Source organism: Fistularia commersonii, chromosome 22 (assembly GCF_037954325.1).
Source record: "Fistularia commersonii isolate RoL2024-O1a breed Wild chromosome 22, RoL_Fcom_v1.0, whole genome shotgun sequence".
Lineage (NCBI taxonomy): Eukaryota > Metazoa > Chordata > Actinopteri > Syngnathiformes > Fistulariidae > Fistularia > Fistularia commersonii.
In genome coordinates, this window is record NC_141305.1 from 5,730,536 (window position 1) to 5,750,189 (window position 19,654).

General features: G+C 49.8%; 40 non-coding genes across 40 annotated transcripts; 13 read left to right on the forward strand and 27 right to left on the reverse strand.

The window, feature by feature from the left end:
* Nucleotides 1-131: 131 nt before the first annotated feature.
* Nucleotides 132-204, reverse strand: trnaa-agc (transfer RNA alanine (anticodon AGC)). The gene has a single exon. It is a non-coding gene; the product is annotated as a tRNA-Ala (tRNA).
* A 209-nt stretch (nucleotides 205-413) lies between these two features.
* trnac-gca (transfer RNA cysteine (anticodon GCA)) lies at nucleotides 414-485 on the reverse strand. Its single transcript has one exon. It is a non-coding gene; the product is annotated as a tRNA-Cys (tRNA).
* An 800-nt stretch (nucleotides 486-1,285) lies between these two features.
* On the forward strand, nucleotides 1,286-1,367 carry trnas-gcu (transfer RNA serine (anticodon GCU)). The gene has a single exon. It is a non-coding gene; the product is annotated as a tRNA-Ser (tRNA).
* Nucleotides 1,368-1,567: 200 nt separating this feature from the next.
* On the reverse strand, nucleotides 1,568-1,640 carry trnaa-agc (transfer RNA alanine (anticodon AGC)). Its single transcript has one exon. It is a non-coding gene; the product is annotated as a tRNA-Ala (tRNA).
* A 208-nt stretch (nucleotides 1,641-1,848) lies between these two features.
* Nucleotides 1,849-1,920, reverse strand: trnac-gca (transfer RNA cysteine (anticodon GCA)). Its single transcript has one exon. It is a non-coding gene; the product is annotated as a tRNA-Cys (tRNA).
* An 800-nt stretch (nucleotides 1,921-2,720) lies between these two features.
* Nucleotides 2,721-2,802, forward strand: trnas-gcu (transfer RNA serine (anticodon GCU)). The gene has a single exon. It is a non-coding gene; the product is annotated as a tRNA-Ser (tRNA).
* Nucleotides 2,803-3,002: 200 nt separating this feature from the next.
* trnaa-agc (transfer RNA alanine (anticodon AGC)) lies at nucleotides 3,003-3,075 on the reverse strand. The gene has a single exon. It is a non-coding gene; the product is annotated as a tRNA-Ala (tRNA).
* A 208-nt stretch (nucleotides 3,076-3,283) lies between these two features.
* On the reverse strand, nucleotides 3,284-3,355 carry trnac-gca (transfer RNA cysteine (anticodon GCA)). Its single transcript has one exon. It is a non-coding gene; the product is annotated as a tRNA-Cys (tRNA).
* Nucleotides 3,356-4,155: 800 nt separating this feature from the next.
* Nucleotides 4,156-4,237, forward strand: trnas-gcu (transfer RNA serine (anticodon GCU)). Its single transcript has one exon. It is a non-coding gene; the product is annotated as a tRNA-Ser (tRNA).
* A 200-nt stretch (nucleotides 4,238-4,437) lies between these two features.
* On the reverse strand, nucleotides 4,438-4,510 carry trnaa-agc (transfer RNA alanine (anticodon AGC)). Its single transcript has one exon. It is a non-coding gene; the product is annotated as a tRNA-Ala (tRNA).
* Nucleotides 4,511-4,718: 208 nt separating this feature from the next.
* trnac-gca (transfer RNA cysteine (anticodon GCA)) lies at nucleotides 4,719-4,790 on the reverse strand. The gene has a single exon. It is a non-coding gene; the product is annotated as a tRNA-Cys (tRNA).
* An 800-nt stretch (nucleotides 4,791-5,590) lies between these two features.
* Nucleotides 5,591-5,672, forward strand: trnas-gcu (transfer RNA serine (anticodon GCU)). The gene has a single exon. It is a non-coding gene; the product is annotated as a tRNA-Ser (tRNA).
* A 200-nt stretch (nucleotides 5,673-5,872) lies between these two features.
* Nucleotides 5,873-5,945, reverse strand: trnaa-agc (transfer RNA alanine (anticodon AGC)). The gene has a single exon. It is a non-coding gene; the product is annotated as a tRNA-Ala (tRNA).
* A 208-nt stretch (nucleotides 5,946-6,153) lies between these two features.
* trnac-gca (transfer RNA cysteine (anticodon GCA)) lies at nucleotides 6,154-6,225 on the reverse strand. The gene has a single exon. It is a non-coding gene; the product is annotated as a tRNA-Cys (tRNA).
* Nucleotides 6,226-7,028: 803 nt separating this feature from the next.
* On the forward strand, nucleotides 7,029-7,110 carry trnas-gcu (transfer RNA serine (anticodon GCU)). Its single transcript has one exon. It is a non-coding gene; the product is annotated as a tRNA-Ser (tRNA).
* Nucleotides 7,111-7,310: 200 nt separating this feature from the next.
* trnaa-agc (transfer RNA alanine (anticodon AGC)) lies at nucleotides 7,311-7,383 on the reverse strand. The gene has a single exon. It is a non-coding gene; the product is annotated as a tRNA-Ala (tRNA).
* A 209-nt stretch (nucleotides 7,384-7,592) lies between these two features.
* trnac-gca (transfer RNA cysteine (anticodon GCA)) lies at nucleotides 7,593-7,664 on the reverse strand. Its single transcript has one exon. It is a non-coding gene; the product is annotated as a tRNA-Cys (tRNA).
* An 803-nt stretch (nucleotides 7,665-8,467) lies between these two features.
* trnas-gcu (transfer RNA serine (anticodon GCU)) lies at nucleotides 8,468-8,549 on the forward strand. Its single transcript has one exon. It is a non-coding gene; the product is annotated as a tRNA-Ser (tRNA).
* A 482-nt stretch (nucleotides 8,550-9,031) lies between these two features.
* trnac-gca (transfer RNA cysteine (anticodon GCA)) lies at nucleotides 9,032-9,103 on the reverse strand. Its single transcript has one exon. It is a non-coding gene; the product is annotated as a tRNA-Cys (tRNA).
* An 803-nt stretch (nucleotides 9,104-9,906) lies between these two features.
* On the forward strand, nucleotides 9,907-9,988 carry trnas-gcu (transfer RNA serine (anticodon GCU)). The gene has a single exon. It is a non-coding gene; the product is annotated as a tRNA-Ser (tRNA).
* A 199-nt stretch (nucleotides 9,989-10,187) lies between these two features.
* On the reverse strand, nucleotides 10,188-10,260 carry trnaa-agc (transfer RNA alanine (anticodon AGC)). The gene has a single exon. It is a non-coding gene; the product is annotated as a tRNA-Ala (tRNA).
* A 209-nt stretch (nucleotides 10,261-10,469) lies between these two features.
* trnac-gca (transfer RNA cysteine (anticodon GCA)) lies at nucleotides 10,470-10,541 on the reverse strand. Its single transcript has one exon. It is a non-coding gene; the product is annotated as a tRNA-Cys (tRNA).
* An 800-nt stretch (nucleotides 10,542-11,341) lies between these two features.
* On the forward strand, nucleotides 11,342-11,423 carry trnas-gcu (transfer RNA serine (anticodon GCU)). The gene has a single exon. It is a non-coding gene; the product is annotated as a tRNA-Ser (tRNA).
* Nucleotides 11,424-11,623: 200 nt separating this feature from the next.
* Nucleotides 11,624-11,696, reverse strand: trnaa-agc (transfer RNA alanine (anticodon AGC)). Its single transcript has one exon. It is a non-coding gene; the product is annotated as a tRNA-Ala (tRNA).
* A 208-nt stretch (nucleotides 11,697-11,904) lies between these two features.
* Nucleotides 11,905-11,976, reverse strand: trnac-gca (transfer RNA cysteine (anticodon GCA)). The gene has a single exon. It is a non-coding gene; the product is annotated as a tRNA-Cys (tRNA).
* Nucleotides 11,977-12,779: 803 nt separating this feature from the next.
* Nucleotides 12,780-12,861, forward strand: trnas-gcu (transfer RNA serine (anticodon GCU)). Its single transcript has one exon. It is a non-coding gene; the product is annotated as a tRNA-Ser (tRNA).
* A 200-nt stretch (nucleotides 12,862-13,061) lies between these two features.
* trnaa-agc (transfer RNA alanine (anticodon AGC)) lies at nucleotides 13,062-13,134 on the reverse strand. The gene has a single exon. It is a non-coding gene; the product is annotated as a tRNA-Ala (tRNA).
* Nucleotides 13,135-13,343: 209 nt separating this feature from the next.
* Nucleotides 13,344-13,415, reverse strand: trnac-gca (transfer RNA cysteine (anticodon GCA)). The gene has a single exon. It is a non-coding gene; the product is annotated as a tRNA-Cys (tRNA).
* Nucleotides 13,416-14,218: 803 nt separating this feature from the next.
* On the forward strand, nucleotides 14,219-14,300 carry trnas-gcu (transfer RNA serine (anticodon GCU)). The gene has a single exon. It is a non-coding gene; the product is annotated as a tRNA-Ser (tRNA).
* Nucleotides 14,301-14,499: 199 nt separating this feature from the next.
* On the reverse strand, nucleotides 14,500-14,572 carry trnaa-agc (transfer RNA alanine (anticodon AGC)). The gene has a single exon. It is a non-coding gene; the product is annotated as a tRNA-Ala (tRNA).
* Nucleotides 14,573-14,780: 208 nt separating this feature from the next.
* Nucleotides 14,781-14,852, reverse strand: trnac-gca (transfer RNA cysteine (anticodon GCA)). Its single transcript has one exon. It is a non-coding gene; the product is annotated as a tRNA-Cys (tRNA).
* Nucleotides 14,853-15,652: 800 nt separating this feature from the next.
* On the forward strand, nucleotides 15,653-15,734 carry trnas-gcu (transfer RNA serine (anticodon GCU)). The gene has a single exon. It is a non-coding gene; the product is annotated as a tRNA-Ser (tRNA).
* Nucleotides 15,735-15,934: 200 nt separating this feature from the next.
* trnaa-agc (transfer RNA alanine (anticodon AGC)) lies at nucleotides 15,935-16,007 on the reverse strand. Its single transcript has one exon. It is a non-coding gene; the product is annotated as a tRNA-Ala (tRNA).
* A 209-nt stretch (nucleotides 16,008-16,216) lies between these two features.
* On the reverse strand, nucleotides 16,217-16,288 carry trnac-gca (transfer RNA cysteine (anticodon GCA)). Its single transcript has one exon. It is a non-coding gene; the product is annotated as a tRNA-Cys (tRNA).
* Nucleotides 16,289-17,091: 803 nt separating this feature from the next.
* On the forward strand, nucleotides 17,092-17,173 carry trnas-gcu (transfer RNA serine (anticodon GCU)). Its single transcript has one exon. It is a non-coding gene; the product is annotated as a tRNA-Ser (tRNA).
* Nucleotides 17,174-17,372: 199 nt separating this feature from the next.
* Nucleotides 17,373-17,445, reverse strand: trnaa-agc (transfer RNA alanine (anticodon AGC)). Its single transcript has one exon. It is a non-coding gene; the product is annotated as a tRNA-Ala (tRNA).
* Nucleotides 17,446-17,654: 209 nt separating this feature from the next.
* Nucleotides 17,655-17,726, reverse strand: trnac-gca (transfer RNA cysteine (anticodon GCA)). Its single transcript has one exon. It is a non-coding gene; the product is annotated as a tRNA-Cys (tRNA).
* Nucleotides 17,727-18,526: 800 nt separating this feature from the next.
* trnas-gcu (transfer RNA serine (anticodon GCU)) lies at nucleotides 18,527-18,608 on the forward strand. Its single transcript has one exon. It is a non-coding gene; the product is annotated as a tRNA-Ser (tRNA).
* A 200-nt stretch (nucleotides 18,609-18,808) lies between these two features.
* On the reverse strand, nucleotides 18,809-18,881 carry trnaa-agc (transfer RNA alanine (anticodon AGC)). The gene has a single exon. It is a non-coding gene; the product is annotated as a tRNA-Ala (tRNA).
* A 208-nt stretch (nucleotides 18,882-19,089) lies between these two features.
* trnac-gca (transfer RNA cysteine (anticodon GCA)) lies at nucleotides 19,090-19,161 on the reverse strand. Its single transcript has one exon. It is a non-coding gene; the product is annotated as a tRNA-Cys (tRNA).
* Between the last annotated feature and the right edge of the window lie 493 nt (nucleotides 19,162-19,654).

The window sequence follows — 19,654 nt, forward strand, 5'->3', positions numbered from 1 at the left end:
AAAGGCACTGCTTGCCAGGCTACTTCATGGTACGACCAAAAGTTTTACGACACTCACTCTTGCTGGGGTTCAACAAAACATTTACTTAGCAGGTTGAACGGCACTCTCCTTGCAAACAACTCGAGGTCAGCTGGAGAATGCGGGCATCGATCCCGCTACCTCTCGCATGCTAAGCGAGCGCTCTACCATTTGAGCTAATTCCCCTTTTTCCAATTCTTCCCTGTACCGTCAACGCCCAGTCAGACAGAATTCGGAGCGAAAAGGACGATAAATATTGACCCGAAAACCCAGAGTCCCTTTAATTACGCTGTGCTTAGTCAAGGGCGAGAAAGAACATTGCATGAAGGGAGACACATGGGCTGAGCCTTCGTCACTTTTGGCTAGCATTGAACTCAAACTTAGGAAAAGAGGACAGGGGGCATCCAGATTTGAACTGGAGACCTCTTGATCTGCAGTCAAATGCTCTGCCACTGAGCTATGCCCCCACAACTAGAGCAAAAACCATACTACTCAAAATCGCCCGTTGCGCATCGTCATCGTACTACGGCAACAGCGGGAAGAGGCTCCCCGCTTGTCGCTCCAATGCGACGACAAGAGAAGCAGAAGTCAACGGAGGCCATCCAGAGGAGCGTTGTCCTTCTTGGACTGCCGTGATCATCAACTCCAGACTTTTGGCCTCAACCCAATTGTACAGGGCAACAGGGGACGAAAATTGTCCGATCTATTACATAAAAGCCAGTGGAGAATGTGGGCATCGATCCCACTACCTCTCACATGCAAAGCGAGCGCTCTACCGTTTGAGCTAATTCCCCTCAAAAACTCCGTGCTTAGCGCTAAACTCAGACTGTAAAAAGGAAACAAAAGGCCCACTGCTCGGGTAGTCCCGGTCGATTGGTTTCTCAACAACAGACGAAAACGGGGCGAAATGGACCGCAGGAAAGGACATCGTCTCGAAAGCAAGACACAGAAGACGAGCAGCAAAGACACTTAGCTTTGGGAAAGTCAAAGCGCAATCCTGACCAGGAGAAGGCTGATGTTTCCTTCACATTTTCTTCAGCGGCAAAAGGACCGCTCCACTGGTCCAGTGGCAAATACACAATCCAGCTGGTTGGCATCTAATGGACAAAACCTTTGATGCCCTATGTGAGTGTCACATAGAACCGATGACCATTTCATCCCCTTTAAATGGCTGTGGCCTGTAAGGACAATGTGACTAAGTCTTGGAGGTTCAAAGAGTTGCGTGTGGCCGGTCTGGACGGTTTTTCTAAGGGAACATCTCCATGTAGATGAGGTGGCCGAGTGGTTAAGGCGATGGACTGCTAATCCATTGTGCTCTGCACGCGTGGGTTCGAATCCCATCCTCGTCGCAAGATAGGCAGGATTCTTGCATTACGTCACAAAGCGATGGTTAGGAGGATTTGGGTCGTTGGCCATAAAAGGCACTGCTTGCCAGGCTACTTCATGGAACGACCAAAAGTTTTACGACACTCACTCTTGCTGGGGTTCAACAAAACATTTACTTGGCAAGGTTGAACGGCACTCTCCTTGCAAACAACTCGAGGTCAGCTGGAGAATGCGGGCATCGATCCCGCTACCTCTCGCATGCTAAGCGAGCGCTCTACCATTTGAGCTAATTCCCCTTTTTCCAATTGTTCCCTGTACCGTCAACGCCCATTCAGACAGAATTCGGAGCGAAAAAGACGAGAAATATTGACCCGAAAACCCAGAGTCCCTTTAATCAGCTGTGCTTAGTCAAGGGCGAGAAAGAACATTGCATGAAGGGAGACACATGGGCTGAGCCTTCGTCACTTTTGGCTAGCATTGAACTCAAACTTAGGAAAAGAGGACAGGGGGCATCCAGATTTGAACTGGAGACCTCTTGATCTGCAGTCAAATGCTCTGCCACTGAGCTATGCCCCCACAACTAGAGCAAAAACCATACTACTCAAAATCGCCCGTTGCGCATCGTCATCGTACTACGGCAACAGCGGGAAGAGGCTCCCCGCTTGTCGCTCCAATGCGACGACAAGAGAAGCAGAAGTCAACGGAGGCCATCCAGAGGAGCGTTGTCCTTCTTGGACTGCCGTGATCATCAACTCCAGACTTTTGGCCTCAACCCAATTGTACAGGGCAACAGGGGACGAAAATTGTCCGATCTATTACATAAAAGCCAGTGGAGAATGTGGGCATCGATCCCACTACCTCTCACATGCAAAGCGAGCGCTCTACCGTTTGAGCTAATTCCCCTCAAAAACTCCGTGCTTAGCGCTAAACTCAGACTGTAAAAAGGAAACAAAAGGCCCACTGCTCGGGTAGTCCCGGTCGATTGGTTTCTCAACAACAGACGAAAACGGGGCGAAATGGACCGCAGGAAAGGACATCGTCTCGAAAGCAAGACACAGAAGACGAGCAGCAAAGACACTTAGCTTTGGGAAAGTCAAAGCGCAATCCTGACCAGGAGAAGGCTGATGTTTCCTTCACATTTTCTTCAGCGGCAAAAGGACCGCTCCACTGGTCCAGTGGCAAATACACAATCCAGCTGGTTGGCATCTAATGGACAAAACCTTTGATGCCCTATGTGAGTGTCACATAGAACCGATGACCATTTCATCCCCTTTAAATGGCTGTGGCCTGTAAGGACAATGTGACTAAGTCTTGGAGGTTCAAAGAGTTGCGTGTGGCCGGTCTGGACGGTTTTTCTAAGGGAACATCTCCATGTAGATGAGGTGGCCGAGTGGTTAAGGCGATGGACTGCTAATCCATTGTGCTCTGCACGCGTGGGTTCGAATCCCATCCTCGTCGCAAGATAGGCAGGATTCTTGCATTACGTCACAAAGCGATGGTTAGGAGGATTTGGGTCGTTGGCCATAAAAGGCACTGCTTGCCAGGCTACTTCATGGAACGACCAAAAGTTTTACGACACTCACTCTTGCTGGGGTTCAACAAAACATTTACTTGGCAAGGTTGAACGGCACTCTCCTTGCAAACAACTCGAGGTCAGCTGGAGAATGCGGGCATCGATCCCGCTACCTCTCGCATGCTAAGCGAGCGCTCTACCATTTGAGCTAATTCCCCTTTTTCCAATTGTTCCCTGTACCGTCAACGCCCAGTCAGACAGAATTCGGAGCGAAAAAGACGAGAAATATTGACCCGAAAACCCAGAGTCCCTTTAATCAGCTGTGCTTAGTCAAGGGCGAGAAAGAACATTGCATGAAGGGAGACACATGGGCTGAGCCTTCGTCACTTTTGGCTAGCATTGAACTCAAACTTAGGAAAAGAGGACAGGGGGCATCCAGATTTGAACTGGAGACCTCTTGATCTGCAGTCAAATGCTCTGCCACTGAGCTATGCCCCCACAACTAGAGCAAAAACCATACTACTCAAAATCGCCCGTTGCGTTACATCATCGTACTACGGCAACAGCGGGAAGAGGCTCCCCGCTTGTCGCTCCAATGCGACGACAAGAGAAGCAGAAGTCAACGGAGGCCATCCAGAGGAGCGTTGTCCTTCTTGGACTGCCGTGATCATCAACTCCAGACTTTTGGCCTCAACCCAATTGTACAGGGCAACAGGGGACGAAAATTGTCCGATCTATTACATAAAAGCCAGTGGAGAATGTGGGCATCGATCCCACTACCTCTCACATGCAAAGCGAGCGCTCTACCGTTTGAGCTAATTCCCCTCAAAAACTCCGTGCTTAGCGCTAAACTCAGACTGTAAAAAGGAAACAAAAGGCCCACTGCTCGGGTAGTCCCGGTCGATTGGTTTCTCAACAACAGACGAAAACGGGGCGAAATGGACCGCAGGAAAGGACATCGTCTCGAAAGCAAGACACAGAAGACGAGCAGCAAAGACACTTAGCTTTGGGAAAGTCAAAGCGCAATCCTGACCAGGAGAAGGCTGATGTTTCCTTCACATTTTCTTCAGCGGCAAAAGGACCGCTCCACTGGTCCAGTGGCAAATACACAATCCAGCTGGTTGGCATCTAATGGACAAAACCTTTGATGCCCTATGTGAGTGTCACATAGAACCGATGACCATTTCATCCCCTTTAAATGGCTGTGGCCTGTAAGGACAATGTGACTAAGTCTTGGAGGTTCAAAGAGTTGCGTGTGGCCGGTCTGGACGGTTTTTCTAAGGGAACATCTCCATGTAGATGAGGTGGCCGAGTGGTTAAGGCGATGGACTGCTAATCCATTGTGCTCTGCACGCGTGGGTTCGAATCCCATCCTCGTCGCAAGATAGGCAGGATTCTTGCATTACGTCACAAAGCGATGGTTAGGAGGATTTGGGTCGTTGGCCATAAAAGGCACTGCTTGCCAGGCTACTTCATGGAACGACCAAAAGTTTTACGACACTCACTCTTGCTGGGGTTCAACAAAACATTTACTTGGCAAGGTTGAACGGCACTCTCCTTGCAAACAACTCGAGGTCAGCTGGAGAATGCGGGCATCGATCCCGCTACCTCTCGCATGCTAAGCGAGCGCTCTACCATTTGAGCTAATTCCCCTTTTTCCAATTGTTCCCTGTACCGTCAACGCCCAGTCAGACAGAATTCGGAGCGAAAAAGACGAGAAATATTGACCCGAAAACCCAGAGTCCCTTTAATCAGCTGTGCTTAGTCAAGGGCGAGAAAGAACATTGCATGAAGGGAGACACATGGGCTGAGCCTTCGTCACTTTTGGCTAGCATTGAACTCAAACTTAGGAAAAGAGGACAGGGGGCATCCAGATTTGAACTGGAGACCTCTTGATCTGCAGTCAAATGCTCTGCCACTGAGCTATGCCCCCACAACTAGAGCAAAAACCATACTACTCAAAATCGCCCGTTGCGTTACATCATCGTACTACGGCAACAGCGGGAAGAGGCTCCCCGCTTGTCGCTCCAATGCGACGACAAGAGAAGCAGAAGTCAACGGAGGCCATCCAGAGGAGCGTTGTCCTTCTTGGACTGCCGTGATCATCAACTCCAGACTTTTGGCCTCAACCCAATTGTACAGGGCAACAGGGGACGAAAATTGTCCGATCTATTACATAAAAGCCAGTGGAGAATGTGGGCATCGATCCCACTACCTCTCACATGCAAAGCGAGCGCTCTACCGTTTGAGCTAATTCCCCTCAAAAACTCCGTGCTTAGCGCTAAACTCAGACTGTAAAAAGGAAACAAAAGGCCCACTGCTCGGGTAGTCCCGGTCGATTGGTTTCTCAACAACAGACGAAAACGGGGCGAAATGGACCGCAGGAAAGGACATCGTCTCGAAAGCAAGACACAGAAGACGAGCAGCAAAGACACTTAGCTTTGGGAAAGTCAAAGCGCAATCCTGACCAGGAGAAGGCTGATGTTTCCTTCACATTTTCTTCAGCGGCAAAAGGACCGCTCCACTGGTCCAGTGGCAAATACACAATCCAGCTGGTTGGCATCTAATGGACAAAACCTTTGATGCCCTATGTGAGTGTCACATAGAACCGATGACCATTTCATCCCCTTTAAATGGCTGTGGCCTGTAAGGACAATGTGACTAAGTCTTGGAGGTTCAAAGAGTTGCGTGTGGCCGGTCTGGACGGTTTTTCTAAGGGAACATCTCCATGTAGATGAGGTGGCCGAGTGGTTAAGGCGATGGACTGCTAATCCATTGTGCTCTGCACGCGTGGGTTCGAATCCCATCCTCGTCGCAAGATAGGCAGGATTCTTGCATTACGTCACAAAGCGATGGTTAGGAGGATTTGGGTCGTTGGCCATAAAAGGCACTGCTTGCCAGGCTACTTCATGGAACGACCAAGAGTTTTACGACACTCACTCTTGCTGGGGTTCAACAAAACATTTACTTGGCAAGGTTGAACGGCACTCTCCTTGCAAACAACTCGAGGTCAGCTGGAGAATGCGGGCATCGATCCCGCTACCTCTCGCATGCTAAGCGAGCGCTCTACCATTTGAGCTAATTCCCCTTTTTCCAATTGTTCCCTGTACCGTCAACGCCCAGTCAGACAGAATTCGGAGCGAAAAAGACGATAAATATTGACCCGAAAACCCAGAGTCCCTTTAATCAGCTGTGCTTAGTCAAGGGCGAGAAAGAACATTGCATGAAGGGAGACACATGGGCTGAGCCTTCGTCACTTTTGGCTAGCATTGAACTCAAACTTAGGAAAAGAGGACAGGGGGCATCCAGATTTGAACTGGAGACCTCTTGATCTGCAGTCAAATGCTCTGCCACTGAGCTATGCCCCCACAACTAGAGCAAAAACCATACTACTCAAAATCGCCCGTTGCGTTACATCATCGTACTACGGCAACAGCGGGAAGAGGCTCCCCGCTTGTCGCTCCAATGCGACGACAAGAGAAGCAGAAGTCAACGGAGGCCATCCAGAGGAGCGTTGTCCTTCTTGGACCGCCGTGATCATCAACTCCAGACTTTTGGCCTCAACCCAATTGTACAGGGCAACAGGGGACGAAAATTGTCCGATCTATTACATAAAAGCCAGTGGAGAATGTGGGCATCGATCCCACTACCTCTCACATGCAAAGCGAGCGCTCTACCGTTTGAGCTAATTCCCCTCAAAAACTCCGTGCTTAGCGCTAAACTCAGACTGTAAAAAGGAAACAAAAGGCCCACTGCTCGGGTAGTCCCGGTCGATTGGTTTCTCAACAACAGACGAAAACGGGGCGAAATGGACCGCAGGAAAGGACATCGTCTCGAAAGCAAGACACAGAAGACGAGCAGCAAAGACACTTAGCTTTGGGGAAGTCAAAGCGCAATCCTGACCAGGAGAAGGCTGACGTTTCCTTCACATTTTCTTCAGCTGCAAAAGGACCGCTCCACTGGTCCAGTGGCAAATACACAATCCAGCTGGTTGGCATCTAATGGACAAAACCTCTGATGATGCCCTATGTGAGTGTCACATAGAACCGATGACCATTTCATCCCCTGTAAACGGCTGTGGCCTGTAAGGACAATGTGACTAAGTCTTGGAGGTTCAAAGAGTTGCGTGTGGCCGGTCTGGACGGTTTTTCTAAGGGAACATCTCCATGTAGATGAGGTGGCCGAGTGGTTAAGGCGATGGACTGCTAATCCATTGTGCTCTGCACGCGTGGGTTCGAATCCCATCCTCGTCGCAAGATAGGCAGGATTCTTGCATTACGTCACAAAGTGACGTTGAGGAGGATTTGGGTCGTTGGCCATAAAAGGCACTGCTTGCCAGGCTACTTCATGGTACGACCAAAAGTTTTACGACATTCACTCTTGCTCTGGGTCAAGAAAACATTTACTTGGCAAGGTTGAATGGCACTCTCCTTGCAAACAACTCGAGGTCGGCTGGAGAATGCGGGCATCGATCCCGCTACCTCTCGCATGCTAAGCGAGCGCTCTACCATTTGAGCTAATTCCCCTTTTTCCAAATGTTCCCTGTACCGTCAACGCCCAGTCAGACAGAATTCGGAGCGAAAAGGACGATAAATATTGACCCGAAAACCCAGAGTCCCTTTAATTACGCTGTGCTTAGTCAAGAGCGAGAAAGAACATTGCATGAAGAGAGACACATGGGCTGAGCCTTCGTCACTTTTGGCTAGCATTGAACTCAAACTTAGGAAAAGAGGACAGGGGGCATCCAGATTTGAACTGGAGACCTCTTGATCTGCAGTCAAATGCTCTGCCACTGAGCTATGCCCCCACAACTAGAGCAAAAACCATACTACTCAAAATCGCCCGTTGCGCATCGTCATCGTACTACGGCAACAGCGGGAAGAGGCTCCCCGCTTGTCGCTCCAATGCGACGACAAGAGAAGCAGAAGTCAACGGAGGCCATCCAGAGGAGCGTTGTCCTTCTTGGACTGCCGTGATCATCAACTCCAGACTTTTGGCCTCAACCCAATTGTACAGGGCAACAGGGGACGAAAATTGTCCGATCTATTACATAAAAGCCAGTGGAGAATGTGGGCATCGATCCCACTACCTCTCACATGCAAAGCGAGCGCTCTACCGTTTGAGCTAATTCCCCTCAAAAACTCCGTGCTTAGCGCTAAACTCAGACTGTAAAAAGGAAACAAAAGGCCCACTGCTCGGGTAGTCCCGGTCGATTGGTTTCTCAACAACAGACGAAAACGGGGCGAAATGGACCGCCGGAAAGGACATCGTCTCGAAAACAAGACACAGAAGACGAGCAGCAAAGACACTTAGCTTTGGGGAAGTCAAAGCGCAATCCTGACCAGGAGAAGGCTGATGTTTCCTTCACATTTTCTTCAGCGGCAAAAGGACCGCTCCACGGGTCCAGTGGCAAATACACAATCCAGCTGGTTGGCATCTAATGGACAAAACCTCTGATGATGCCCTATGTGAGTGTCACATAGAACTGATGACCATTTCATCCCCTGTAAACGGCTGTGGCCTGTAAGGACAATGTGACTAAGTCTTGGAGGTTCAAAGAGTTGCGTGTGGCCGGTCTGGCCGGTTTTTCTAAGGGAACATCTCCATGTAGATGAGGTGGCCGAATGGTTAAGGCGATGGACTGCTAATCCATTGTGCTCTGCACGCGTGGGTTCGAATCCCATCCTCGTCGCAAGATAGGCAGGATTCTTGCATTACGTCACAAAGCGATGTTGAGGAGGATTTGGGTCGTTGGCCATAAAAGGCACTGCTTGCCAGGCTACTTCATGGTACGACCAAAAGTTTTACGACACTCACTCTTGCTGGGGTTCAACAAAACATTTACTTGGCAAGGTTGAACGGCACTCTCCTTGCAAACAACTCGAGGTCAGCTGGAGAATGCGGGCATCGATCCCGCTACCTCTCGCATGCTCAGCGAGCGCTCTACCATTTGAGCTAATTCCCCTTTTTCCAAATGTTCCCTGTACCGTCAACGCCCAGTCAGACAGAATTCGGAGCGAAAAGGACGATAAATATTGACCCGAAAACCCAGAGTCCCTTTAATTACGCTGTGCTTAGTCAAGGGCGAGAAAGAACATTGCATGAAGGGAGACACATGGGCTGAGCCTTCGTCACTTTTGGCTAGCATTGAACTCAAACTTAGGAAAAGAGGACAGGGGGCATCCAGATTTGAACTGGAGACCTCTTGATCTGCAGTCAAATGCTCTGCCACTGAGCTATGCCCCCACAACTAGAGCAAAAACCATACTACTCAAAATCGCCCGTTGCGCATCGTCATCGTACTACGGCAACAGCGGGAAGAGGCTCCCCGCTTGTCGCTCCAATGCGACGACAAGAGAAGCAGAAGTCAACGGAGGCCATCCAGAGGAGCGTTGTCCTTCTTGGACTGCCGTGATCATCAACTCCAGACTTTTGGCCTCAACCCAATTGTACAGGGCAACAGGGGACGAAACTTGTCCGATCTATTACATAAAAGCCAGTGGAGAATGTGGGCATCGATCCCACTACATCTCACATGCAAAGCGAGCGCTCTACCGTTTGAGCTAATTCCCCTCAAAAACTCCTTGCTTAGCGCTAAACTCAGACTGTAAAAAGGAAACAAAAGGCCCACTGCTCGGGTAGTCCCGGTCGATTGGTTTCTCAACAACAGACGAAAACGGGGCGAAATGGACCGCAGGAAAGGACATCGTCTCGAAAGCAAGACACAGAAGACGAGCAGCAAAGACACTTAGCTTTGGGGAAGTCAAAGCGCAATCCTGACCAGGAGAAGGCTGACGTTTCCTTCACATTTTCTTCAGCTGCAAAAGGACCGCTCCACTGGTCCAGTGGCAAATACACAATCCAGCTGGTTGGCATCTAATGGACAAAACCTCTGATGATGCCCTATGTGAGTGTCACATAGAACTGATGACCATTTCATCCCCTGTAAACGGCTGTGGCCTGTAAGGACAATGTGACTAAGTCTTGGAGGTTCAAAGAGTTGCGTGTGGCCGGTCTGGCCGGTTTTTCTAAGGGAACATCTCCATGTAGATGAGGTGGCCGAGTGGTTAAGGCGATGGACTGCTAATCCATTGTGCTCTGCACGCGTGGGTTCGAATCCCATCCTCGTCGCAAGATAGAAAGGATTCTTGCATTACGTCACAAAGTGACGTTGAGGAGGATTTGGGTCGTTGGCCATAAAAGGCACTGCTTGCCAGGCTACTTCATGGTACGACCAAAAGTTTTACGACACTCACTCTTGCTGGGGTTCAACAAAACATTTACTTAGCAGGTTGAACGGCACTCTCCTTGCAAACAACTCGAGGTCAGCTGGAGAATGCGGGCATCGATCCCGCTACCTCTCGCATGCTAAGCGAGCGCTCTACCATTTGAGCTAATTCCCCTTTTTCCAATTCTTCCCTGTACCGTCAACGCCCAGTCAGACAGAATTCGGAGCGAAAAGGACGATAAATATTGACCCGAAAACCCAGAGTCCCTTTAATTACGCTGTGCTTAGTCAAGGGCGAGAAAGAACATTGCATGAAGGGAGACACATGGGCTGAGCCTTCGTCACTTTTGGCTAGCATTGAACTCAAACTTAGGAAAAGAGGACAGGGGGCATCCAGATTTGAACTGGAGACCTCTTGATCTGCAGTCAAATGCTCTGCCACTGAGCTATGCCCCCACAACTAGAGCAAAAACCATACTACTCAAAATCGCCCGTTGCGCATCGTCATCGTACTACGGCAACAGCGGGAAGAGGCTCCCCGCTTGTCGCTCCAATGCGACGACAAGAGAAGCAGAAGTCAACGGAGGCCATCCAGAGGAGCGTTGTCCTTCTTGGACTGCCGTGATCATCAACTCCAGACTTTTGGCCTCAACCCAATTGTACAGGGCAACAGGGGACGAAAATTGTCCGATCTATTACATAAAAGCCAGTGGAGAATGTGGGCATCGATCCCACTACCTCTCACATGCAAAGCGAGCGCTCTACCGTTTGAGCTAATTCCCCTCAAAAACTCCGTGCTTAGCGCTAAACTCAGACTGTAAAAAGGAAACAAAAGGCCCACTGCTCGGGTAGTCCCGGTCGATTGGTTTCTCAACAACAGACGAAAACGGGGCGAAATGGACCGCAGGAAAGGACATCGTCTCGAAAGCAAGACACAGAAGACGAGCAGCAAAGACACTTAGCTTTGGGAAAGTCAAAGCGCAATCCTGACCAGGAGAAGGCTGATGTTTCCTTCACATTTTCTTCAGCGGCAAAAGGACCGCTCCACTGGTCCAGTGGCAAATACACAATCCAGCTGGTTGGCATCTAATGGACAAAACCTTTGATGCCCTATGTGAGTGTCACATAGAACCGATGACCATTTCATCCCCTTTAAATGGCTGTGGCCTGTAAGGACAATGTGACTAAGTCTTGGAGGTTCAAAGAGTTGCGTGTGGCCGGTCTGGACGGTTTTTCTAAGGGAACATCTCCATGTAGATGAGGTGGCCGAGTGGTTAAGGCGATGGACTGCTAATCCATTGTGCTCTGCACGCGTGGGTTCGAATCCCATCCTCGTCGCAAGATAGGCAGGATTCTTGCATTACGTCACAAAGCGATGGTTAGGAGGATTTGGGTCGTTGGCCATAAAAGGCACTGCTTGCCAGGCTACTTCATGGAACGACCAAAAGTTTTACGACACTCACTCTTGCTGGGGTTCAACAAAACATTTACTTGGCAAGGTTGAACGGCACTCTCCTTGCAAACAACTCGAGGTCAGCTGGAGAATGCGGGCATCGATCCCGCTACCTCTCGCATGCTAAGCGAGCGCTCTACCATTTGAGCTAATTCCCCTTTTTCCAATTCTTCCCTGTACCGTCAACGCCCAGTCAGACAGAATTCGGAGCGAAAAAGACGAGAAATATTGACCCGAAAACCCAGAGTCCCTTTAATCAGCTGTGCTTAGTCAAGGGCGAGAAAGAACATTGCATGAAGGGAGACACATGGGCTGAGCCTTCGTCACTTTTGGCTAGCATTGAACTCAAACTTAGGAAAAGAGGACAGGGGGCATCCAGATTTGAACTGGAGACCTCTTGATCTGCAGTCAAATGCTCTGCCACTGAGCTATGCCCCCACAACTAGAGCAAAAACCATACTACTCAAAATCGCCCGTTGCGTTACATCATCGTACTACGGCAACAGCGGGAAGAGGCTCCCCGCTTGTCGCTCCAATGCGACGACAAGAGAAGCAGAAGTCAACGGAGGCCATCCAGAGGAGCGTTGTCCTTCTTGGACTGCCGTGATCATCAACTCCAGACTTTTGGCCTCAACCCAATTGTACAGGGCAACAGGGGACGAAACTTGTCCGATCTATTACATAAAAGCCAGTGGAGAATGTGGGCATCGATCCCACTACCTCTCACATGCAAAGCGAGCGCTCTACCGTTTGAGCTAATTCCCCTCAAAAACTCCGTGCTTAGCGCTAAACTCAGACTGTAAAAAGGAAACAAAAGGCCCACTGCTCGGGTAGTCCCGGTCGATTGGTTTCTCAACAACAGACGAAAACGGGGCGAAATGGACCGCCGGAAAGGACATCGTCTCGAAAACAAGACACAGAAGACGAGCAGCAAAGACACTTAGCTTTGGGGAAGTCAAAGCGCAATCCTGACCAGGAGAAGGCTGATGTTTCCTTCACATTTTCTTCAGCGGCAAAAGGACCGCTCCACGGGTCCATTGGCAAATACACAATCCAGCTGGTTGGCATCTAATGGACAAAACCTCTGATGATGCCCTATGTGAGTGTCACATAGAACTGATGACCATTTCATCCCCTGTAAACGGCTGTGGCCTGTAAGGACAATGTGACTAAGTCTTGGAGGTTCAAAGAGTTGCGTGTGGCCGGTCTGGCCGGTTTTTCTAAGGGAACATCTCCATGTAGATGAGGTGGCCGAATGGTTAAGGCGATGGACTGCTAATCCATTGTGCTCTGCACGCGTGGGTTCGAATCCCATCCTCGTCGCAAGATAGGCAGGATTCTTGCATTACGTCACAAAGCGATGTTGAGGAGGATTTGGGTCGTTGGCCATAAAAGGCACTGCTTGCCAGGCTACTTCATGGTACGACCAAAAGTTTTACGACACTCACTCTTGCTGGGGTTCAACAAAACATTTACTTGGCAAGGTTGAACGGCACTCTCCTTGCAAACAACTCGAGGTCAGCTGGAGAATGCGGGCATCGATCCCGCTACCTCTCGCATGCTAAGCGAGCGCTCTACCATTTGAGCTAATTCCCCTTTTTCCAAATGTTCCCTGTACCGTCAACGCCCAGTCAGACAGAATTCGGAGCGAAAAAGACGATAAATATTGACCCGAAAACCCAGAGTCCCTTTAATTACGCTGTGCTTAGTCAAGGGCGAGAAAGAACATTGCATGAAGGGAGACACATGGGCTGAGCCTTCGTCACTTTTGGCTAGCATTGAACTCAAACTTAGGAAAAGAGGACAGGGGGCATCCAGATTTGAACTGGAGACCTCTTGATCTGCAGTCAAATGCTCTGCCACTGAGCTATGCCCCCACAACTAGAGCAAAAACCATACTACTCAAAATCGCCCGTTGCGCATCGTCATCGTACTACGGCAACAGCGGGAAGAGGCTCCCCGCTTGTCGCTCCAATGCGACGACAAGAGAAGCAGAAGTCAACGGAGGCCATCCAGAGGAGCGTTGTCCTTCTTGGACTGCCGTGATCATCAACTCCAGACTTTTGGCCTCAACCCAATTGTACAGGGCAACAGGGGACGAAACTTGTCCGATCTATTACATAAAAGCCAGTGGAGAATGTGGGCATCGATCCCACTACCTCTCACATGCAAAGCGAGCGCTCTACCGTTTGAGCTAATTCCCCTCAAAAACTCCTTGCTTAGCGCTAAACTCAGACTGTAAAAAGGAAACAAAAGGCCCACTGCTCGGGTAGTCCCGGTCGATTGGTTTCTCAACAACAGACGAAAACGGGGCGAAATGGACCGCAGGAAAGGACATCGTCTCGAAAGCAAGACACAGAAGACGAGCAGCAAAGACACTTAGCTTTGGGGAAGTCAAAGCGCAATCCTGACCAGGAGAAGGCTGACGTTTCCTTCACATTTTCTTCAGCTGCAAAAGGACCGCTCCACTGGTCCAGTGGCAAATACACAATCCAGCTGGTTGGCATCTAATGGACAAAACCTCTGATGATGCCCTATGTGAGTGTCACATAGAACCGATGACCATTTCATCCCCTGTAAACGGCTGTGGCCTGTAAGGACAATGTGACTAAGTCTTGGAGGTTCAAAGAGTTGCGTGTGGCCGGTCTGGACGGTTTTTCTAAGGGGGCATCTCCATGTAGATGAGGTGGCCGAGTGGTTAAGGCGATGGACTGCTAATCCATTGTGCTCTGCACGCGTGGGTTCGAATCCCATCCTCGTCGCAAGATAGAAAGGATTCTTGCATTACGTCACAAAGTGACGTTGAGGAGGATTTGGGTCGTTGGCCATAAAAGGCACTGCTTGCCAGGCTACTTCATGGTACGACCAAAAGTTTTACGACACTCACTCTTGCTGGGGTTCAACAAAACATTTACTTAGCAGGTTGAACGGCACTCTCCTTGCAAACAACTCGAGGTCAGCTGGAGAATGCGGGCATCGATCCCGCTACCTCTCGCATGCTAAGCGAGCGCTCTACCATTTGAGCTAATTCCCCTTTTTCCAATTGTTCCCTGTACCGTCAACGCCCAGTCAGACAGAATTCGGAGCGAAAAAGACGATAAATATTGACCCGAAAACCCAGAGTCCCTTTAATCAGCTGTGCTTAGTCAAGGGCGAGAAAGAACATTGCATGAAGGGAGACACATGGGCTGAGCCTTCGTCACTTTTGGCTAGCATTGAACTCAAACTTAGGAAAAGAGGACAGGGGGCATCCAGATTTGAACTGGAGACCTCTTGATCTGCAGTCAAATGCTCTGCCACTGAGCTATGCCCCCACAACTAGAGCAAAAACCATACTACTCAAAATCGCCCGTTGCGCATCGTCATCGTACTACGGCAACAGCGGGAAGAGGCTCCCCGCTTGTCGCTCCAATGCGACGACAAGAGAAGCAGAAGTCAACGGAGGCCATCCAGAGGAGCGTTGTCCTTCTTGGACCGCCGTGATCATCAACTCCAGACTTTTGGCCTCAACCCAATTGTACAGGGCAACAGGGGACGAAACTTGTCCGATCTATTACTTAAAAGCCAGTGGAGAATGTGGGCATCGATCCCACTACCTCTCACATGCAAAGCGAGCGCTCTACCGTTTGAGCTAATTCCCCTCAAAAACTCCTTGCTTAGCGCTAAACTCAGACTGTAAAAAGGAAACAAAAGGCCCACTGCTCGGGTAGTCCCGGTCGATTGGTTTCTCAACAACAGACGAAAACGGGGCGAAATGGACCGCAGGAAAGGACATCGTCTCGAAAGCAAGACACAGAAGACGAGCAGCAAAGACACTTAGCTTTGGGGAAGTCAAAGCGCAATCCTGACCAGGAGAAGGCTGATGTTTCCTTCACATTTTCTTCAGCGGCAAAAGGACCGCTCCACGGGTCCAGTGGCAAATACACAATCCAGCTGGTTGGCATCTAATGGACAAAACCTTTGATGCCCTATGTGAGTGTCACATAGAACCGATGACCATTTCATCCCCTGTAAACGGCTGTGGCCTGTAAGGACAATGTGACTAAGTCTTGGAGGTTCAAAGAGTTGCGTGTGGCCGGTCTGGACGGTTTTTCTAAGGGAACATCTCCATGTAGATGAGGTGGCCGAGTGGTTAAGGCGATGGACTGCTAATCCATTGTGCTCTGCACGCGTGGGTTCGAATCCCATCCTCGTCGCAAGATAGGAAGGATTCTTGCATTACGTCACAAAGTGATGTTGAGGAGGATTTGGGTCGTTGGCCATAAAAGGCACTGCTTGCCAGGCTACTTCATGGTACGACCCAAAGTTTTACGACATTCACTCTTGCTCTGGGTCAAGAAAACATTTACTTGGCAAGGTTGAACGGCACTCTCCTTGCAAACAACTCGAGGTCAGCTGGAGAATGCGGGCATCGATCCCGCTACCTCTCGCATGCTAAGCGAGCGCTCTACCATTTGAGCTAATTCCCCTTTTTCCAATTCTTCCCTGTACCGTCAACGCCCAGTCAGACAGAATTCGGAGCGAAAAGGACGATAAATATTGACCCGAAAACCCAGAGTCCCTTTAATTACGCTGTGCTTAGTCAAGGGCGAGAAAGAACATTGCATGAAGAGAGACACATGGGCTGAGCCTTCGTCACTTTTGGCTAGCATTGAACTCAAACTTAGGAAAAGAGGACAGGGGGCATCCAGATTTGAACTGGAGACCTCTTGATCTGCAGTCAAATGCTCTGCCACTGAGCTATGCCCCCACAACTAGAGCAAAAACCATACTACTCAAAATCGCCCGTTGCGCATCGTCATCGTACTACGGCAACAGCGGGAAGAGGCTCCCCGCTTGTCGCTCCAATGCGACGACAAGAGAAGCAGAAGTCAACGGAGGCCATCCAGAGGAGCGTTGTCCTTCTTGGACTGCCGTGATCATCAACTCCAGACTTTTGGCCTCAACCCAATTGTACAGGGCAACAGGGGACGAAACTTGTCCGATCTATTACATAAAAGCCAGTGGAGAATGTGGGCATCGATCCCACTACCTCTCACATGCAAAGCGAGCGCTCTACCGTTTGAGCTAATTCCCCTCAAAAACTCCTTGCTTAGCGCTAAACTCAGACTGTAAAAAGGAAACAAAAGGCCCACTGCTCGGGTAGTCCCGGTCGATTGGTTTCTCAACAACAGACGAAAACGGGGCGAAATGGACCGCAGGAAAGGACATCGTCTCGAAAGCAAGACACAGAAGACGAGCAGCAAAGACACTTAGCTTTGGGGAAGTCAAAGCGCAATCCTGACCAGGAGAAGGCTGACGTTTCCTTCACATTTTCTTCAGCTGCAAAAGGACCGCTCCACTGGTCCAGTGGCAAATACACAATCCAGCTGGTTGGCATCTAATGGACAAAACCTCTGATGATGCCCTATGTGAGTGTCACATAGAACCGATGACCATTTCATCCCCTGTAAACGGCTGTGGCCTGTAAGGACAATGTGACTAAGTCTTGGAGGTTCAAAGAGTTGCGTGTGGCCGGTCTGGACGGTTTTTCTAAGGGAGCAACTCCATGTAGATGAGGTGGCCGAGTGGTTAAGGCGATGGACTGCTAATCCATTGTGCTCTGCACGCGTGGGTTCGAATCCCATCCTCGTCGCAAGATAGAAAGGATTCTTGCATTACGTCACAAAGTGACGTTGAGGAGGATTTGGGTCGTTGGCCATAAAAGGCACTGCTTGCCAGGCTACTTCATGGTACGACCAAAAGTTTTACGACACTCACTCTTGCTGGGGTTCAACAAAACATTTACTTAGCAGGTTGAACGGCACTCTCCTTGCAAACAACTCGAGGTCAGCTGGAGAATGCGGGCATCGATCCCGCTACCTCTCGCATGCTAAGCGAGCGCTCTACCATTTGAGCTAATTCCCCTTTTTCCAATTGTTCCCTGTACCGTCAACGCCCAGTCAGACAGAATTCGGAGCGAAAAGGACGATAAATATTGACCCGAAAACCCAGAGTCCCTTTAATTACGCTGTGCTTAGTCAAGGGCGAGAAAGAACATTGCATGAAGGGAGACACATGGGCTGAGCCTTCGTCACTTTTGGCTAGCATTGAACTCAAACTTAGGAAAAGAGGACAGGGGGCATCCAGATTTGAACTGGAGACCTCTTGATCTGCAGTCAAATGCTCTGCCACTGAGCTATGCCCCCACAACTAGAGCAAAAACCATACTACTCAAAATCGCCCGTTGCGTTACATCATCGTACTACGGCAACAGCGGGAAGAGGCTCCCCGCTTGTCGCTCCAATGCGACGACAAGAGAAGCAGAAGTCAACGGAGGCCATCCAGAGGAGCGTTGTCCTTCTTGGACTGCCGTGATCATCAACTCCAGACTTTTGGCCTCAACCCAATTGTACAGGGCAACAGGGGACGAAAATTGTCCGATCTATTACATAAAAGCCAGTGGAGAATGTGGGCATCGATCCCACTACCTCTCACATGCAAAGCGAGCGCTCTACCGTTTGAGCTAATTCCCCTCAAAAACTCCTTGCTTAGCGCTAAACTCAGACTGTAAAAAGGAAACAAAAGGCCCACTGCTCGGGTAGTCCCGGTCGATTGGTTTCTCAACAACAGACGAAAACAGGGCGAAATGGACCGCAGGAAAGGACATCGTCTCGAAAGCAAGACACAGAAGACGAGCAGCAAAGACACTTAGCTTTGGGGAAGTCAAAGCGCAATCCTGACCAGGAGAAGGCTGATGTTTCCTTCACATTTTCTTCAGCGGCAAAAGGACCGCTCCACGGGTCCAGTGGCAAATACACAATCCAGCTGGTTGGCATCTAATGGACAAAACCTTTGATGCCCTATGTGAGTGTCACATAGAACCGATGACCATTTCATCCCCTGTAAACGGCTGTGGCCTGTAAGGACAATGTGACTAAGTCTTGGAGGTTCAAAGAGTTGCGTGTGGCCGGTCTGGCCGGTTTTTCTAAGGGAACATCTCCATGTAGATGAGGTGGCCGAGTGGTTAAGGCGATGGACTGCTAATCCATTGTGCTCTGCACGCGTGGGTTCGAATCCCATCCTCGTCGCAAGATAGGAAGGATTCTTGCATTACGTCACAAAGTGATGTTGAGGAGGATTTGGGTCGTTGGCCATAAAAGGCACTGCTTGCCAGGCTACTTCATGGAACGACCAAAAGTTTTACGACATTCACTCTTGCTCTGGGTCAAGAAAACATTTACTTGGCAAGGTTGAACGGCACTCTCCTTGCAAACAACTCGAGGTCAGCTGGAGAATGCGGGCATCGATCCCGCTACCTCTCGCATGCTAAGCGAGCGCTCTACCATTTGAGCTAATTCCCCTTTTTCCAATTCTTCCCTGTACCGTCAACGCCCAGTCAGACAGAATTCGGAGCGAAAAAGACGATAAATATTGACCCGAAAACCCAGAGTCCCTTTAATCAGCTGTGCTTAGTCAAGGGCGAGAAAGAACATTGCATGAAGGGAGACACATGGGCTGAGCCTTCGTCACTTTTGGCTAGCATTGAACTCAAACTTAGGAAAAGAGGACAGGGGGCATCCAGATTTGAACTGGAGACCTCTTGATCTGCAGTCAAATGCTCTGCCACTGAGCTATGCCCCCACAACTAGAGCAAAAACCATACTACTCAAAATCGCCCGTTGCGCATCGTCATCGTACTACGGCAACAGCGGGAAGAGGCTCCCCGCTTGTCGCTCCAATGCGACGACAAGAGAAGCAGAAGTCAACGGAGGCCATCCAGAGGAGCGTTGTCCTTCTTGGACTGCCGTGATCATCAACTCCAGACTTTTGGCCTCAACCCAATTGTACAGGGCAACAGGGGACGAAACTTGTCCGATCTATTACATAAAAGCCAGTGGAGAATGTGGGCATCGATCCCACTACCTCTCACATGCAAAGCGAGCGCTCTACCGTTTGAGCTAATTCCCCTCAAAAACTCCTTGCTTAGCGCTAAACTCAGACTGTAAAAAGGAAACAAAAGGCCCACTGCTCGGGTAGTCCCGGTCGATTGGTTTCTCAACAACAAACGAAAACGGGGCGAAATGGACCGCAGGAAAGGACATCGTCTCGAAAGCAAGACACAGAAGACGAGCAG